A 17,707-nucleotide genomic window follows, 5' to 3' on the forward strand; every position below is an offset into this window, starting at 1 on the left:
GATTGGTCATCAGCTGGCTGTCTATGTCCCGCATCAATATAGACCAAAGTACAGAGGGTTAGGCTATGCTATTGTGCACCTACCTGATGCATCAGAAGGTGCGAGGCCCTTGCTAAATTCTGTGCACAGACTTTGAGATCTATACTTTAGACTGTATCTAAACCTGCTCCAACATGGACTGACATTCTGGCCTACTTTCAGCCGATGCGACTTGTCTGTCGCTGAACAGTCGCTTTTTATGTATTCAGCACCTATGTATAATGTTGTAAAAATGCTCTAGAAGCTAAAGTCGCAGAAATGTCACACATATTTGGCCTGCAACTTTCTGTGCGACAAATTCAGACAGGAAAAATCAGTATAAATCCTTAGAAAATTATCCCCCAGTGTCTCCATCTGCTGGCGGTATTGAATAAGCATTGCTGCACTGATGGGGTATGCATTAGACGAAAAAAAAGAAGAAAAAGAAGAATAATACGCCCAGAAAAGAGGCGAAAAGGAGAAAAACGTAAAAAAACGTGAAAAAAAAGTAAGAGGAAGAGAAGGGAAAAAAAGGTGGAAATGGGTTTAAAAGTGATTTCGGCGGAGAAATATATATATATATATATATATATATATATATATATATATATATATACGCGCACACACACACATATATATATAAACGTATTCTCCGTTGAGATATTGCAGCCGCTGCTGTGTCCAGGCCCAGGAGCCTTAGCACTGTGCTGTGATGTCACTCAATACCACTGACATCACTAGGTGTAAACAACATCTCTCCTTTGCTGTGTATGTGACTATGGAGCTGTTTGGTGATGTCGTCTATTATGGCCTTCATAGAAGCAACAGGAGATTGTTGCATCCATCTAGAACCCTCAGAACTACAGTGCTATGATGTCACTCACTTCCACAGGCCTTGCAGAGTGTAAACAACAACAACCCAGCTTTGTTGTGTATGTAACCATAGGGATTTGTGATGTCACCTAGAACCTTCACAGCAGCGACAGCTTTATGAGGAGCATCAGCACTGCTCTGCCTGAGCAGAACCATCACCGCCATAGGTTGTCAAATAACCCGGATTTAACCCACACAGGTAAGTCCAATGGGGTGCAGGCATGTCCTCTATGCTTACAGCTTCCCGTGGGTGTTGGTTTGATACCGTTTGGGGACAGCCAAGGAGGCATCTACAGGCAACAAAGGTAGGTGTGTGCTTGTGTGTGTGTTTCCTATGCAGATCCTAAGCCCAGTGTCACATGCAAGTAGGAGGAGTAAGAAGGGTTCCTGGCAAATCCGGGTTATGGATTGCATTTAAAAAGGCCCCGTGGGAGTGCAATGGGCCCCTGTCTTGCTGCTTAGCAATAATGGTATGGGTTTAGGTTCTGCTGTGTGTACTGGTGGTTGACTGCCCCCCAGCCCAGAGTGTGCATGGAAAATTGTCTGGCAGCCTCCCTGACAGCAAGCAGTGATAGTGCCCATGAAGGGGACCTTGTTGGGCCCGCCCCTTTCACGGTTATCGCTTCTCGGCCTTTTGGCTAAGATCAAGTGTAGTATCTGTTCTTATCAGTTTAATATCTGATACGTCCCCTATCTGGGGACCATATATTAAATGGATTTTTGAGAACGGGGGCCGATTTCGAAGCTTGCTTCCGTCGCCCTATGCATTGACCCGATATGGCAGTATCTTCGGGTACAGTGCACCACCCCCTTACAGGGTTAAAAAGAAAGATTCCTACTTTCATTGCTACCTGCTTGCTGGCTAGCCAGCTAGCCAGCCCTGTGGGCCTTGCTGCTGCAGCCAAAAAACAAAAGGTGGTGCTGCTGCTGCTGCTGCTTCTGCTGCTTCTGCTTCTGCTTGTGTCTGGCCCCTGTTGGAGCGTCCAGGCACAGGACTTCTGCTGCTGCTGACTAAATGGCCTCCTTAATTGGATCATTTGAGTAGCCAGCACACCTGTGCAGGTAGGGCATGACATGATAGGCAGCTGCCTTGATAGCGGGTGGGTGCTGAATGTTCCTAATTGACAAAATAAGATTAATGCTTATGAAGAAATATAAAATCTCATCCCTTCCCCAATATCGCGCCACACCCCTACCCCTTAATTCCCTGGTTGAACTTGATGGACATATGTCTTTTTTCGACCGTACTAACTATGTAACTATGTAACATAACATGGGGGGGGGGGGGGTCTCCTGGCTGTTCACACAGGTGTGTCATTGCTGTACATTGACCATGCATTGCTTCTGTGGTATTGCAAAGGCAAAGACAAATGCTTCCAGCCATCCATTGCACTAATGGATTGGTCATCAGCTGGCTGTCTATGTCCCGCATCAATATAGACCAAAGTACAGAGGGTTAGGCTATGCTATTGTGTACCTACCTGATGCATCAGAAGGTGCGAGGCCCTTGCTAAATTCTGTGCACAGACTTTGAGATCTATACTTTAGACTGTATCTAAACCTGCTCCAACATGGACTGACATTCTGGCCTACTTTCAGCCGATGCGACTTGTCTGTCGCTGAACAGTCGCTTTTTATGTATTCAGCACCTATGTATAATGTTGTAAAAATGCTCTAGAAGCTAAAGTCGCAGAAATGTCACACATATTTGGCCTGCAACTTTCTGTGCGACAAATTCAGACAGGAAAAATCAGTATAAATCCTTAGAAAATTATCCCCCAGTGTCTCCATCTGCTGGCGGTATTGAATAAGCATTGCTGCACTGATGGGGTATGCATTAGACGAAAAAAAAGAAGAAAAAGAAGAATAATACGCCCAGAAAAGAGGCGAAAAGGAGAAAAACGTAAAAAAACGTGAAAAAAAAGTAAGAGGAAGAGAAGGGAAAAAAAGGTGGAAATGGGTTTAAAAGTGATTTCGGCGGAGAAATATATATATATATATATATATATATATATATATATATATACGCGCACACACACACATATATATAAACGTATTCTCCGTTGAGATATTGCAGCCGCTGCTGTGTCCAGGCCCAGGAGCCTTAGCACTGTGCTGTGATGTCACTCAATACCACTGACATCACTAGGTGTAAACAACATCTCTCCTTTGCTGTGTATGTGACTATGGAGCTGTTTGGTGATGTCGTCTATTATGGCCTTCATAGAAGCAACAGGAGATTGTTGCATCCATCTAGAACCCTCAGAACTACAGTGCTATGATGTCACTCACTTCCACAGGCCTTGCAGAGTGTAAACAACAACAACCCAGCTTTGTTGTGTATGTAACCATAGGGATTTGTGATGTCACCTAGAACCTTCACAGCAGCGACAGCTTTATGAGGAGCATCAGCACTGCTCTGCCTGAGCAGAACCATCACCGCCATAGGTTGTCAAATAACCCGGATTTAACCCACACAGGTAAGTCCAATGGGGTGCAGGCATGTCCTCTATGCTTACAGCTTCCCGTGGGTGTTGGTTTGATACCGTTTGGGGACAGCCAAGGAGGCATCTGCAGGCAACAAAGGTAGGTGTGTGCTTGTGTGTGTGTTTCCTATGCAGATCCTAAGCCCAGTGTCACATGCAAGTAGGAGGAGTAAGAAGGGTTCCTGGCAAATCCGGGTTATGGATTGCATTTAAAAAGGCCCCGTGGGAGTGCAATGGGCCCCTGTCTTGCTGCTTAGCAATAATGGTATGGGTTTAGGTTCTGCTGTGTGTACTGGTGGTTGACTGCCCCCCAGCCCAGAGTGTGCATGGAAAATTGTCTGGCAGCCTCCCTGACAGCAAGCAGTGATAGTGCCCATGAAGGGGACCTTGTTGGGCCCGCCCCTTTCACGGTTATCGCTTCTCGGCCTTTTGGCTAAGATCAAGTGTAGTATCTGTTCTTATCAGTTTAATATCTGATACGTCCCCTATCTGGGGACCATATATTAAATGGATTTTTGAGAACGGGGGCCGATTTCGAAGCTTGCTTCCGTCGCCCTATGCATTGACCCGATATGGCAGTATCTTCGGGTACAGTGCACCACCCCCTTACAGGGTTAAAAAGAAAGATTCCTACTTTCATTGCTACCTGCTTGCTGGCTAGCCAGCTAGCCAGCCCTGTGGGCCTTGCTGCTGCAGCCAAAAAACAAAAGGTGGTGCTGCTGCTGCTGCTTCTGCTGCTTCTGCTTCTGCTTGTGTCTGGCCCCTGTTGGAGCGTCCAGGCACAGGACTTCTGCTGCTGCTGACTAAATGGCCTCCTTAATTGGATCATTTGAGTAGCCAGCACACCTGTGCAGGTAGGGCATGACATGATAGGCAGCTGCCTTGATAGCGGGTGGGTGCTGAATGTTCCTAATTGACAAAATAAGATTAATGCTTATGAAGAAATATAAAATCTCATCCCTTCCCCAATATCGCGCCACACCCCTACCCCTTAATTCCCTGGTTGAACTTGATGGACATATGTCTTTTTTCGACCGTACTAACTATGTAACTATGTAACATAACATGGGGGGGGGGGGGGGGGTCTCCTGGCTGTTCACACAGGTGTGTCATTGCTGTACATTGACCATGCATTGCTTCTGTGGTATTGCAAAGGCAAAGACAAATGCTTCCAGCCATCCATTGCACTAATGGATTGGTCATCAGCTGGCTGTCTATGTCCCGCATCAATATAGACCAAAGTACAGAGGGTTAGGCTATGCTATTGTGCACCTACCTGATGCATCAGAAGGTGCGAGGCCCTTGCTAAATTCTGTGCACAGACTTTGAGATCTATACTTTAGACTGTATCTAAACCTGCTCCAACATGGACTGACATTCTGGCCTACTTTCAGCCGATGCGACTTGTCTGTCGCTGAACAGTCGCTTTTTATGTATTCAGCACCTATGTATAATGTTGTAAAAATGCTCTAGAAGCTAAAGTCGCAGAAATGTCACACATATTTGGCCTGCAACTTTCTGTGCGACAAATTCAGACAGGAAAAATCAGTATAAATCCTTAGAAAATTATCCCCCAGTGTCTCCATCTGCTGGCGGTATTGAATAAGCATTGCTGCACTGATGGGGTATGCATTAGACGAAAAAAAAGAAGAAAAAGAAGAATAATACGCCCAGAAAAGAGGCGAAAAGGAGAAAAACGTAAAAAAACGTGAAAAAAAAGTAAGAGGAAGAGAAGGGAAAAAAAGGTGGAAATGGGTTTAAAAGTGATTTCGGCGGAGAAATATATATATATATATATATATATATATATATATATATATATATACGCGCACACACACACATATATATAAACGTATTCTCCGTTGAGATATTGCAGCCGCTGCTGTGTCCAGGCCCAGGAGCCTTAGCACTGTGCTGTGATGTCACTCAATACCACTGACATCACTAGGTGTAAACAACATCTCTCCTTTGCTGTGTATGTGACTATGGAGCTGTTTGGTGATGTCGTCTATTATGGCCTTCATAGAAGCAACAGGAGATTGTTGCATCCATCTAGAACCCTCAGAACTACAGTGCTATGATGTCACTCACTTCCACAGGCCTTGCAGAGTGTAAACAACAACAACCCAGCTTTGTTGTGTATGTAACCATAGGGATTTGTGATGTCACCTAGAACCTTCACAGCAGCGACAGCTTTATGAGGAGCATCAGCACTGCTCTGCCTGAGCAGAACCATCACCGCCATAGGTTGTCAAATAACCCGGATTTAACCCACACAGGTAAGTCCAATGGGGTGCAGGCATGTCCTCTATGCTTACAGCTTCCCGTGGGTGTTGGTTTGATACCGTTTGGGGACAGCCAAGGAGGCATCTACAGGCAACAAAGGTAGGTGTGTGCTTGTGTGTGTGTTTCCTATGCAGATCCTAAGCCCAGTGTCACATGCAAGTAGGAGGAGTAAGAAGGGTTCCTGGCAAATCCGGGTTATGGATTGCATTTAAAAAGGCCCCGTGGGAGTGCAATGGGCCCCTGTCTTGCTGCTTAGCAATAATGGTATGGGTTTAGGTTCTGCTGTGTGTACTGGTGGTTGACTGCCCCCCAGCCCAGAGTGTGCATGGAAAATTGTCTGGCAGCCTCCCTGACAGCAAGCAGTGATAGTGCCCATGAAGGGGACCTTGTTGGGCCCGCCCCTTTCACGGTTATCGCTTCTCGGCCTTTTGGCTAAGATCAAGTGTAGTATCTGTTCTTATCAGTTTAATATCTGATACGTCCCCTATCTGGGGACCATATATTAAATGGATTTTTGAGAACGGGGGCCGATTTCGAAGCTTGCTTCCGTCGCCCTATGCATTGACCCGATATGGCAGTATCTTCGGGTACAGTGCACCACCCCCTTACAGGGTTAAAAAGAAAGATTCCTACTTTCATTGCTACCTGCTTGCTGGCTAGCCAGCTAGCCAGCCCTGTGGGCCTTGCTGCTGCAGCCAAAAAACAAAAGGTGGTGCTGCTGCTGCTGCTGCTTCTGCTGCTTCTGCTTCTGCTTGTGTCTGGCCCCTGTTGGAGCGTCCAGGCACAGGACTTCTGCTGCTGCTGACTAAATGGCCTCCTTAATTGGATCATTTGAGTAGCCAGCACACCTGTGCAGGTAGGGCATGACATGATAGGCAGCTGCCTTGATAGCGGGTGGGTGCTGAATGTTCCTAATTGACAAAATAAGATTAATGCTTATGAAGAAATATAAAATCTCATCCCTTCCCCAATATCGCGCCACACCCCTACCCCTTAATTCCCTGGTTGAACTTGATGGACATATGTCTTTTTTCGACCGTACTAACTATGTAACTATGTAACATAACATGGGGGGGGGGGGGGGGTCTCCTGGCTGTTCACACAGGTGTGTCATTGCTGTACATTGACCATGCATTGCTTCTGTGGTATTGCAAAGGCAAAGACAAATGCTTCCAGCCATCCATTGCACTAATGGATTGGTCATCAGCTGGCTGTCTATGTCCCGCATCAATATAGACCAAAGTACAGAGGGTTAGGCTATGCTATTGTGCACCTACCTGATGCATCAGAAGGTGCGAGGCCCTTGCTAAATTCTGTGCACAGACTTTGAGATCTATACTTTAGACTGTATCTAAACCTGCTCCAACATGGACTGACATTCTGGCCTACTTTCAGCCGATGCGACTTGTCTGTCGCTGAACAGTCGCTTTTTATGTATTCAGCACCTATGTATAATGTTGTAAAAATGCTCTAGAAGCTAAAGTCGCAGAAATGTCACACATATTTGGCCTGCAACTTTCTGTGCGACAAATTCAGACAGGAAAAATCAGTATAAATCCTTAGAAAATTATCCCCCAGTGTCTCCATCTGCTGGCGGTATTGAATAAGCATTGCTGCACTGATGGGGTATGCATTAGACGAAAAAAAAGAAGAAAAAGAAGAATAATACGCCCAGAAAAGAGGCGAAAAGGAGAAAAACGTAAAAAAACGTGAAAAAAAAGTAAGAGGAAGAGAAGGGAAAAAAAGGTGGAAATGGGTTTAAAAGTGATTTCGGCGGAGAAATATATATATATATATATATATATATATATATATATATATATATACGCGCACACACACACATATATATATAAACGTATTCTCCGTTGAGATATTGCAGCCGCTGCTGTGTCCAGGCCCAGGAGCCTTAGCACTGTGCTGTGATGTCACTCAATACCACTGACATCACTAGGTGTAAACAACATCTCTCCTTTGCTGTGTATGTGACTATGGAGCTGTTTGGTGATGTCGTCTATTATGGCCTTCATAGAAGCAACAGGAGATTGTTGCATCCATCTAGAACCCTCAGAACTACAGTGCTATGATGTCACTCACTTCCACAGGCCTTGCAGAGTGTAAACAACAACAACCCAGCTTTGTTGTGTATGTAACCATAGGGATTTGTGATGTCACCTAGAACCTTCACAGCAGCGACAGCTTTATGAGGAGCATCAGCACTGCTCTGCCTGAGCAGAACCATCACCGCCATAGGTTGTCAAATAACCCGGATTTAACCCACACAGGTAAGTCCAATGGGGTGCAGGCATGTCCTCTATGCTTACAGCTTCCCGTGGGTGTTGGTTTGATACCGTTTGGGGACAGCCAAGGAGGCATCTACAGGCAACAAAGGTAGGTGTGTGCTTGTGTGTGTGTTTCCTATGCAGATCTTAAGCCCAGTGTCACATGCAAGTAGGAGGAGTAAGAAGGGTTCCTGGCAAATCCGGGTTATGGATTGCATTTAAAAAGGCCCCGTGGGAGTGCAATGGGCCCCTGTCTTGCTGCTTAGCAATAATGGTATGGGTTTAGGTTCTGCTGTGTGTACTGGTGGTTGACTGCCCCCCAGCCCAGAGTGTGCATGGAAAATTGTCTGGCAGCCTCCCTGACAGCAAGCAGTGATAGTGCCCATGAAGGGGACCTTGTTGGGCCCGCCCCTTTCACGGTTATCGCTTCTCGGCCTTTTGGCTAAGATCAAGTGTAGTATCTGTTCTTATCAGTTTAATATCTGATACGTCCCCTATCTGGGGACCATATATTAAATGGATTTTTGAGAACGGGGGCCGATTTCGAAGCTTGCTTCCGTCGCCCTATGCATTGACCCGATATGGCAGTATCTTCGGGTACAGTGCACCACCCCCTTACAGGGTTAAAAAGAAAGATTCCTACTTTCATTGCTACCTGCTTGCTGGCTAGCCAGCTAGCCAGCCCTGTGGGCCTTGCTGCTGCAGCCAAAAAACAAAAGGTGGTGCTGCTGCTGCTGCTGCTTCTGCTGCTTCTGCTTCTGCTTGTGTCTGGCCCCTGTTGGAGCGTCCAGGCACAGGACTTCTGCTGCTGCTGACTAAATGGCCTCCTTAATTGGATCATTTGAGTAGCCAGCACACCTGTGCAGGTAGGGCATGACATGATAGGCAGCTGCCTTGATAGCGGGTGGGTGCTGAATGTTCCTAATTGACAAAATAAGATTAATGCTTATGAAGAAATATAAAATCTCATCCCTTCCCCAATATCGCGCCACACCCCTACCCCTTAATTCCCTGGTTGAACTTGATGGACATATGTCTTTTTTCGACCGTACTAACTATGTAACTATGTAACATAACATGGGGGGGGGGGGGGGGGGTCTCCTGGCTGTTCACACAGGTGTGTCATTGCTGTACATTGACCATGCATTGCTTCTGTGGTATTGCAAAGGCAAAGACAAATGCTTCCAGCCATCCATTGCACTAATGGATTGGTCATCAGCTGGCTGTCTATGTCCCGCATCAATATAGACCAAAGTACAGAGGGTTAGGCTATGCTATTGTGCACCTACCTGATGCATCAGAAGGTGCGAGGCCCTTGCTAAATTCTGTGCACAGACTTTGAGATCTATACTTTAGACTGTATCTAAACCTGCTCCAACATGGACTGACATTCTGGCCTACTTTCAGCCGATGCGACTTGTCTGTCGCTGAACAGTCGCTTTTTATGTATTCAGCACCTATGTATAATGTTGTAAAAATGCTCTAGAAGCTAAAGTCGCAGAAATGTCACACATATTTGGCCTGCAACTTTCTGTGCGACAAATTCAGACAGGAAAAATCAGTATAAATCCTTAGAAAATTATCCCCCAGTGTCTCCATCTGCTGGCGGTATTGAATAAGCATTGCTGCACTGATGGGGTATGCATTAGACGAAAAAAAAGAAGAAAAAGAAGAATAATACGCCCAGAAAAGAGGCGAAAAGGAGAAAAACGTAAAAAAACGTGAAAAAAAAGTAAGAGGAAGAGAAGGGAAAAAAAGGTGGAAATGGGTTTAAAAGTGATTTCGGCGGAGAAATATATATATATATATATATATATATATATATATATATATATATACGCGCACACACACACATATATATATAAACGTATTCTCCGTTGAGATATTGCAGCCGCTGCTGTGTCCAGGCCCAGGAGCCTTAGCACTGTGCTGTGATGTCACTCAATACCACTGACATCACTAGGTGTAAACAACATCTCTCCTTTGCTGTGTATGTGACTATGGAGCTGTTTGGTGATGTCGTCTATTATGGCCTTCATAGAAGCAACAGGAGATTGTTGCATCCATCTAGAACCCTCAGAACTACAGTGCTATGATGTCACTCACTTCCACAGGCCTTGCAGAGTGTAAACAACAACAACCCAGCTTTGTTGTGTATGTAACCATAGGGATTTGTGATGTCACCTAGAACCTTCACAGCAGCGACAGCTTTATGAGGAGCATCAGCACTGCTCTGCCTGAGCAGAACCATCACCGCCATAGGTTGTCAAATAACCCGGATTTAACCCACACAGGTAAGTCCAATGGGGTGCAGGCATGTCCTCTATGCTTACAGCTTCCCGTGGGTGTTGGTTTGATACCGTTTGGGGACAGCCAAGGAGGCATCTGCAGGCAACAAAGGTAGGTGTGTGCTTGTGTGTGTGTTTCCTATGCAGATCCTAAGCCCAGTGTCACATGCAAGTAGGAGGAGTAAGAAGGGTTCCTGGCAAATCCGGGTTATGGATTGCATTTAAAAAGGCCCCGTGGGAGTGCAATGGGCCCCTGTCTTGCTGCTTAGCAATAATGGTATGGGTTTAGGTTCTGCTGTGTGTACTGGTGGTTGACTGCCCCCCAGCCCAGAGTGTGCATGGAAAATTGTCTGGCAGCCTCCCTGACAGCAAGCAGTGATAGTGCCCATGAAGGGGACCTTGTTGGGCCCGCCCCTTTCACGGTTATCGCTTCTCGGCCTTTTGGCTAAGATCAAGTGTAGTATCTGTTCTTATCAGTTTAATATCTGATACGTCCCCTATCTGGGGACCATATATTAAATGGATTTTTGAGAACGGGGGCCGATTTCGAAGCTTGCTTCCGTCGCCCTATGCATTGACCCGATATGGCAGTATCTTCGGGTACAGTGCACCACCCCCTTACAGGGTTAAAAAGAAAGATTCCTACTTTCATTGCTACCTGCTTGCTGGCTAGCCAGCTAGCCAGCCCTGTGGGCCTTGCTGCTGCAGCCAAAAAACAAAAGGTGGTGCTGCTGCTGCTGCTTCTGCTGCTTCTGCTTCTGCTTGTGTCTGGCCCCTGTTGGAGCGTCCAGGCACAGGACTTCTGCTGCTGCTGACTAAATGGCCTCCTTAATTGGATCATTTGAGTAGCCAGCACACCTGTGCAGGTAGGGCATGACATGATAGGCAGCTGCCTTGATAGCGGGTGGGTGCTGAATGTTCCTAATTGACAAAATAAGATTAATGCTTATGAAGAAATATAAAATCTCATCCCTTCCCCAATATCGCGCCACACCCCTACCCCTTAATTCCCTGGTTGAACTTGATGGACATATGTCTTTTTTCGACCGTACTAACTATGTAACTATGTAACATAACATGGGGGGGGGGGGGTCTCCTGGCTGTTCACACAGGTGTGTCATTGCTGTACATTGACCATGCATTGCTTCTGTGGTATTGCAAAGGCAAAGACAAATGCTTCCAGCCATCCATTGCACTAATGGATTGGTCATCAGCTGGCTGTCTATGTCCCGCATCAATATAGACCAAAGTACAGAGGGTTAGGCTATGCTATTGTGCACCTACCTGATGCATCAGAAGGTGCGAGGCCCTTGCTAAATTCTGTGCACAGACTTTGAGATCTATACTTTAGACTGTATCTAAACCTGCTCCAACATGGACTGACATTCTGGCCTACTTTCAGCCGATGCGACTTGTCTGTCGCTGAACAGTCGCTTTTTATGTATTCAGCACCTATGTATAATGTTGTAAAAATGCTCTAGAAGCTAAAGTCGCAGAAATGTCACACATATTTGGCCTGCAACTTTCTGTGCGACAAATTCAGACAGGAAAAATCAGTATAAATCCTTAGAAAATTATCCCCCAGTGTCTCCATCTGCTGGCGGTATTGAATAAGCATTGGCACTGATGGGGTATGCATTAGACGAAAAAAAAGAAGAAAAAGAAGAATAATACGCCCAGAAAAGAGGCGAAAAGGAGAAAAACGTAAAAAAACGTGAAAAAAAAGTAAGAGGAAGAGAAGGGAAAAAAAGGTGGAAATGGGTTTAAAAGTGATTTCGGCGGAGAAATATATATATATAATATATATATATATATATATATATATATACGCGCACACACACACATATATATAAACGTATTCTCCGTTGAGATATTGCAGCCGCTGCTGTGTCCAGGCCCAGGAGCCTTAGCACTGTGCTGTGATGTCACTCAATACCACTGACATCACTAGGTGTAAACAACATCTCTCCTTTGCTGTGTATGTGACTATGGAGCTGTTTGGTGATGTCGTCTATTATGGCCTTCATAGAAGCAACAGGAGATTGTTGCATCCATCTAGAACCCTCAGAACTACAGTGCTATGATGTCACTCACTTCCACAGGCCTTGCAGAGTGTAAACAACAACAACCCAGCTTTGTTGTGTATGTAACCATAGGGATTTGTGATGTCACCTAGAACCTTCACAGCAGCGACAGCTTTATGAGGAGCATCAGCACTGCTCTGCCTGAGCAGAACCATCACCGCCATAGGTTGTCAATAACCCGGATTTAACCCACACAGGTAAGTCCAATGGGGTGCAGGCATGTCCTCTATGCTTACAGCTTCCCGTGGGTGTTGGTTTGATACCGTTTGGGGACAGCCAAGGAGGCATCTGCAGGCAACAAAGGTAGGTGTGTGCTTGTGTGTGTGTTTCCTATGCAGATCCTAAGCCCAGTGTCACATGCAAGTAGGAGGAGTAAGAAGGGTTCCTGGCAAATCCGGGTTATGGATTGCATTTAAAAAGGCCCCGTGGGAGTGCAATGGGCCCTCGTCTTGCTGCTTAGCAATAATGGTATGGGTTTAGGTTCTGCTGTGTGTACTGGTGGTTTGACTGCCCCCCAGCCCAGAGTGCATGGAAAATTGTCTGCAGCCTCCCTGACAGCAAGCAGTGATAGTGCCCATGAAGGGGACCTTGTTGGGCCCGCCCCTTTCACGGTTATCGCTCTCGGCCTTTGGCTAAGATCAAGTGTAGTATCTGTTCTTATCAGTTTTAATATCTGATACGTCCCCTATCTGGGGACCATATATTAAATGGATTTTTGAGAACGGGGGCCGATTTCGAAGCTTGCTTCCGTCGCCCTATGCATTGACCCGATATGGCAGTATCTCGGGTACAGTGCACCACCCCCTTACAGGGTTAAAAAGAAAGATTCCTACTTTCATTGCTACCTGCTTGCTGCTAGCCAGCTAGCCAGCCCTGTGGGCCTTGCTGCTGCAGCCAAAAAACAAAAGGTGGTGTGCTGCTGCTGCTTCTGCTGCTGTCTGCTTGCTGCTTGTCTGGCCCCTGTTGGAGCGTCCAGGCTACAGGACTTCTGCTGCTGCTGACTTAATGGCCTCCTAATTGGGTTCATTTGAGTAGCCAGACACCTGTGCAGGTAGGGCATGACATGATAGGCAGCTGCCTTGTTAGGCGGTGGGTGCTGAATGTTCCTAAGTGACAAATAAGATTAATGCTTATGAGAATATAAAATTCTCATCCCTCCCCATTATCGCGCCACACCCTACCCCTTAATTCCCTGGTTGAACTTGATGACATATGTCTTTTTCGACCGTACTAACTATGTAACTATGTAACATAACATGGGGGGGGGGGGGTCTCCTGGCTGTTCACACAGGTGTGTCATTGCTGTACATGTGACATGCATTGCTTCTGTGGTATTGCAAAGGCAAAGACAAATGCTTCCAGCCAGCTCCATTGCACTAATGGATTGGTCATCAGCTGGCTGTCTATGTCCCGCATCAATATAGACCAAAGTACAGAGGGTTAGGCTATGCTTTTGTGCACCTACCTGCTAGCATCAGAAGGTGCGAGGCCCTTCTGCTATGGCACAGTCTTTGAGATCTATACTTTAGACTGATCTTAACTACACTGCTCCAACATGGACTGACATTCTGGCCACTTTCAGCCGATGGTCACTTGTCTGTCGACGAACAGTCGCTTTTTATGTATTCCAGCACATATGTATAATGTTGTAAAAATGCTCTAGAAGCTAAAGTCGCAGAAATGTCACACATATTTGGCACTGGCAACTTATCTGTGCGGACAAATTCAGACAGGAAAATCAGTATAAATTCCTTAGAAATTATCCCCCAGTGTCTCCATGCTGGCTCGGTATTGAATAAGCATTGCTGCACTGATGGGTATGCATTAGACGACACACCACCAATAAGCCAAGACGAAGCAATACTACGCAGAAAAGAGGCGAAAAGGAGAAAAACGTATAAAAAACGTGAAAAAAAAGTAAGAGGAAGAGAAGGGAAAATAAGGTGGGAATAGGGTTTAAAAGTAGATTTCGCGGGAGAAATATTATATATATATATATATATATATACATAATATATATACTCTCGCGCACAACACATATATATTAACGTATTCTCACGTTGAGATATTGCAGCCGCTGGTTCCAGCCTGATAGCTCGGTTCCAGGAGCTTTCTCTAGCCAGATGCTCAGTGCATGTCACTAGCATTCACTAGGTGTAAACAACATCTCTCCTTTGCTGTGTATGTGACTATGGAGCTGTTTGGTGATGTCGTCTATTATGGCCTTCATAGAAGCAACAGGAGATTGTTGCATCCATCTAGAACCCTCAGAACTACAGTGCTATGATGTCACTCACTTCCACAGGCCTTGCAGAGTGTAAACAACAACAACCCAGCTTTGTTGTGTATGTAACCATAGGGATTTGTGATGTCACCTAGAACCTTCACAGCAGCGACAGCTTTATGAGGAGCATCAGCACTGCTCTGCCTGAGCAGAACCATCACCGCCATAGGTTGTCAAATAACCCGGATTTAACCCACACAGGTAAGTCCAATGGGGTGCAGGCATGTCCTCTATGCTTACAGCTTCCCGTGGGTGTTGGTTTGATACCGTTTGGGGACAGCCAAGGAGGCATCTGCAGGCAACAAAGGTAGGTGTGTGCTTGTGTGTGTGTTTCCTATGCAGATCCTAAGCCCAGTGTCACATGCAAGTAGGAGGAGTAAGAAGGGTTCCTGGCAAATCCGGGTTATGGATTGCATTTAAAAAGGCCCCGTGGGAGTGCAATGGGCCCCTGTCTTGCTGCTTAGCAATAATGGTATGGGTTTAGGTTCTGCTGTGTGTACTGGTGGTTGACTGCCCCCCAGCCCAGAGTGTGCATGGAAAATTGTCTGGCAGCCTCCCTGACAGCAAGCAGTGATAGTGCCCATGAAGGGGACCTTGTTGGGCCCGCCCCTTTCACGGTTATCGCTTCTCGGCCTTTTGGCTAAGATCAAGTGTAGTATCTGTTCTTATCAGTTTAATATCTGATACGTCCCCTATCTGGGGACCATATATTAAATGGATTTTTGAGAACGGGGGCCGATTTCGAAGCTTGCTTCCGTCGCCCTATGCATTGACCCGATATGGCAGTATCTTCGGGTACAGTGCACCACCCCCTTACAGGGTTAAAAAGAAAGATTCCTACTTTCATTGCTACCTGCTTGCTGGCTAGCCAGCTAGCCAGCCCTGTGGGCCTTGCTGCTGCAGCCAAAAAACAAAAGGTGGTGCTGCTGCTGCTGCTTCTGCTGCTTCTGCTTGTGTCTGGCCCCTGTTGGAGCGTCCAGGCACAGGACTTCTGCTGCTGCTGACTAAATGGCCTCCTTAATTGGATCATTTGAGTAGCCAGCACACCTGTGCAGGTAGGGCATGACATGATAGGCAGCTGCCTTGATAGCGGGTGGGTGCTGAATGTTCCTAATTGACAAAATAAGATTAATGCTTATGAAGAAATATAAAATCTCATCCCTTCCCCAATATCGCGCCACACCCCTACCCCTTAATTCCCTGGTTGAACTTGATGGACATATGTCTTTTTTCGACCGTACTAACTATGTAACTATGTAACATAACATGGGGGGGGGGGGGGGGGTCTCCTGGCTGTTCACACAGGTGTGTCATTGCTGTACATTGACCATGCATTGCTTCTGTGGTATTGCAAAGGCAAAGACAAATGCTTCCAGCCATCCATTGCACTAATGGATTGGTCATCAGCTGGCTGTCTATGTCCCGCATCAATATAGACCAAAGTACAGAGGGTTAGGCTATGCTATTGTGCACCTACCTGATGCATCAGAAGGTGCGAGGCCCTTGCTAAATTCTGTGCACAGACTTTGAGATCTATACTTTAGACTGTATCTAAACCTGCTCCAACATGGACTGACATTCTGGCCTACTTTCAGCCGATGCGACTTGTCTGTCGCTGAACAGTCGCTTTTTATGTATTCAGCACCTATGTATAATGTTGTAAAAATGCTCTAGAAGCTAAAGTCGCAGAAATGTCACACATATTTGGCCTGCAACTTTCTGTGCGACAAATTCAGACAGGAAAAATCAGTATAAATCCTTAGAAAATTATCCCCCAGTGTCTCCATCTGCTGGCGGTATTGAATAAGCATTGCTGCACTGATGGGGTATGCATTAGACGAAAAAAAAGAAGAAAAAGAAGAATAATACGCCCAGAAAAGAGGCGAAAAGGAGAAAAACGTAAAAAAACGTGAAAAAAAAGTAAGAGGAAGAGAAGGGAAAAAAAGGTGGAAATGGGTTTAAAAGTGATTTCGGCGGAGAAATATATATATATATATATATATATATATATATATATATATATACGCGCACACACACACATATATATAAACGTATTCTCCGTTGAGATATTGCAGCCGCTGCTGTGTCCAGGCCCAGGAGCCTTAGCACTGTGCTGTGATGTCACTCAATACCACTGACATCACTAGGTGTAAACAACATCTCTCCTTTGCTGTGTATGTGACTATGGAGCTGTTTGGTGATGTCGTCTATTATGGCCTTCATAGAAGCAACAGGAGATTGTTGCATCCATCTAGAACCCTCAGAACTACAGTGCTATGATGTCACTCACTTCCACAGGCCTTGCAGAGTGTAAACAACAACAACCCAGCTTTGTTGTGTATGTAACCATAGGGATTTGTGATGTCACCTAGAACCTTCACAGCAGCGACAGCTTTATGAGGAGCATCAGCACTGCTCTGCCTGAGCAGAACCATCACCGCCATAGGTTGTCAAATAACCCGGATTTAACCCACACAGGTAAGTCCAATGGGGTGCAGGCATGTCCTCTATGCTTACAGCTTCCCGTGGGTGTTGGTTTGATACCGTTTGGGGACAGCCAAGGAGGCATCTGCAGGCAACAAAGGTAGGTGTGTGCTTGTGTGTGTGTTTCCTATGCAGATCCTAAGCCCAGTGTCACATGCAAGTAGGAGGAGTAAGAAGGGTTCCTGGCAAATCCGGGTTATGGATTGCATTTAAAAAGGCCCCGTGGGAGTGCAATGGGCCCCTGTCTTGCTGCTTAGCAATAATGGTATGGGTTTAGGTTCTGCTGTGTGTACTGGTGGTTGACTGCCCCCCAGCCCAGAGTGTGCATGGAAAATTGTCTGGCAGCCTCCCTGACAGCAAGCAGTGATAGTGCCCATGAAGGGGACCTTGTTGGGCCCGCCCCTTTCACGGTTATCGCTTCTCGGCCTTTTGGCTAAGATCAAGTGTAGTATCTGTTCTTATCAGTTTAATATCTGATACGTCCCCTATCTGGGGACCATATATTAAATGGATTTTTGAGAACGGGGGCCGATTTCGAAGCTTGCTTCCGTCGCCCTATGCATTGACCCGATATGGCAGTATCTTCGGGTACAGTGCACCACCCCCTTACAGGGTTAAAAAGAAA

At 46.0% G+C, this 17,707-nt stretch overlaps 8 non-coding genes across 8 annotated transcripts; all 8 read left to right on the forward strand.

The window, feature by feature from the left end:
- Nucleotides 1–1,509: 1,509 nt before the first annotated feature.
- Nucleotides 1,510–1,700, forward strand: LOC130320404 (U2 spliceosomal RNA). Its single transcript, XR_008866302.1, has one exon. It is a non-coding gene; the product is annotated as a U2 spliceosomal RNA (small nuclear RNA).
- Nucleotides 1,701–3,790: 2,090 nt separating this feature from the next.
- On the forward strand, nt 3,791–3,981 carry LOC130320417 (U2 spliceosomal RNA). Its single transcript, XR_008866313.1, has one exon. It is a non-coding gene; the product is annotated as a U2 spliceosomal RNA (small nuclear RNA).
- A 2,094-nt stretch (nt 3,982–6,075) lies between these two features.
- On the forward strand, nt 6,076–6,266 carry LOC130320429 (U2 spliceosomal RNA). The gene has a single exon (XR_008866324.1). It is a non-coding gene; the product is annotated as a U2 spliceosomal RNA (small nuclear RNA).
- Nucleotides 6,267–8,364: 2,098 nt separating this feature from the next.
- Nucleotides 8,365–8,555, forward strand: LOC130320441 (U2 spliceosomal RNA). The gene has a single exon (XR_008866335.1). It is a non-coding gene; the product is annotated as a U2 spliceosomal RNA (small nuclear RNA).
- Nucleotides 8,556–10,655: 2,100 nt separating this feature from the next.
- LOC130320453 (U2 spliceosomal RNA) lies at nt 10,656–10,846 on the forward strand. Its single transcript, XR_008866346.1, has one exon. It is a non-coding gene; the product is annotated as a U2 spliceosomal RNA (small nuclear RNA).
- Nucleotides 10,847–12,926: 2,080 nt separating this feature from the next.
- LOC130320488 (U2 spliceosomal RNA) lies at nt 12,927–13,117 on the forward strand. Its single transcript, XR_008866377.1, has one exon. It is a non-coding gene; the product is annotated as a U2 spliceosomal RNA (small nuclear RNA).
- Nucleotides 13,118–15,218: 2,101 nt separating this feature from the next.
- LOC130320465 (U2 spliceosomal RNA) lies at nt 15,219–15,409 on the forward strand. The gene has a single exon (XR_008866357.1). It is a non-coding gene; the product is annotated as a U2 spliceosomal RNA (small nuclear RNA).
- A 2,086-nt stretch (nt 15,410–17,495) lies between these two features.
- On the forward strand, nt 17,496–17,686 carry LOC130320479 (U2 spliceosomal RNA). The gene has a single exon (XR_008866369.1). It is a non-coding gene; the product is annotated as a U2 spliceosomal RNA (small nuclear RNA).
- Nucleotides 17,687–17,707: the final 21 nt, after the last annotated feature.

Source organism: Hyla sarda, unplaced genomic scaffold (assembly GCF_029499605.1).
Source record: "Hyla sarda isolate aHylSar1 unplaced genomic scaffold, aHylSar1.hap1 scaffold_220, whole genome shotgun sequence".
NCBI classification, from domain to species: Eukaryota; Metazoa; Chordata; class Amphibia; order Anura; family Hylidae; genus Hyla; species Hyla sarda.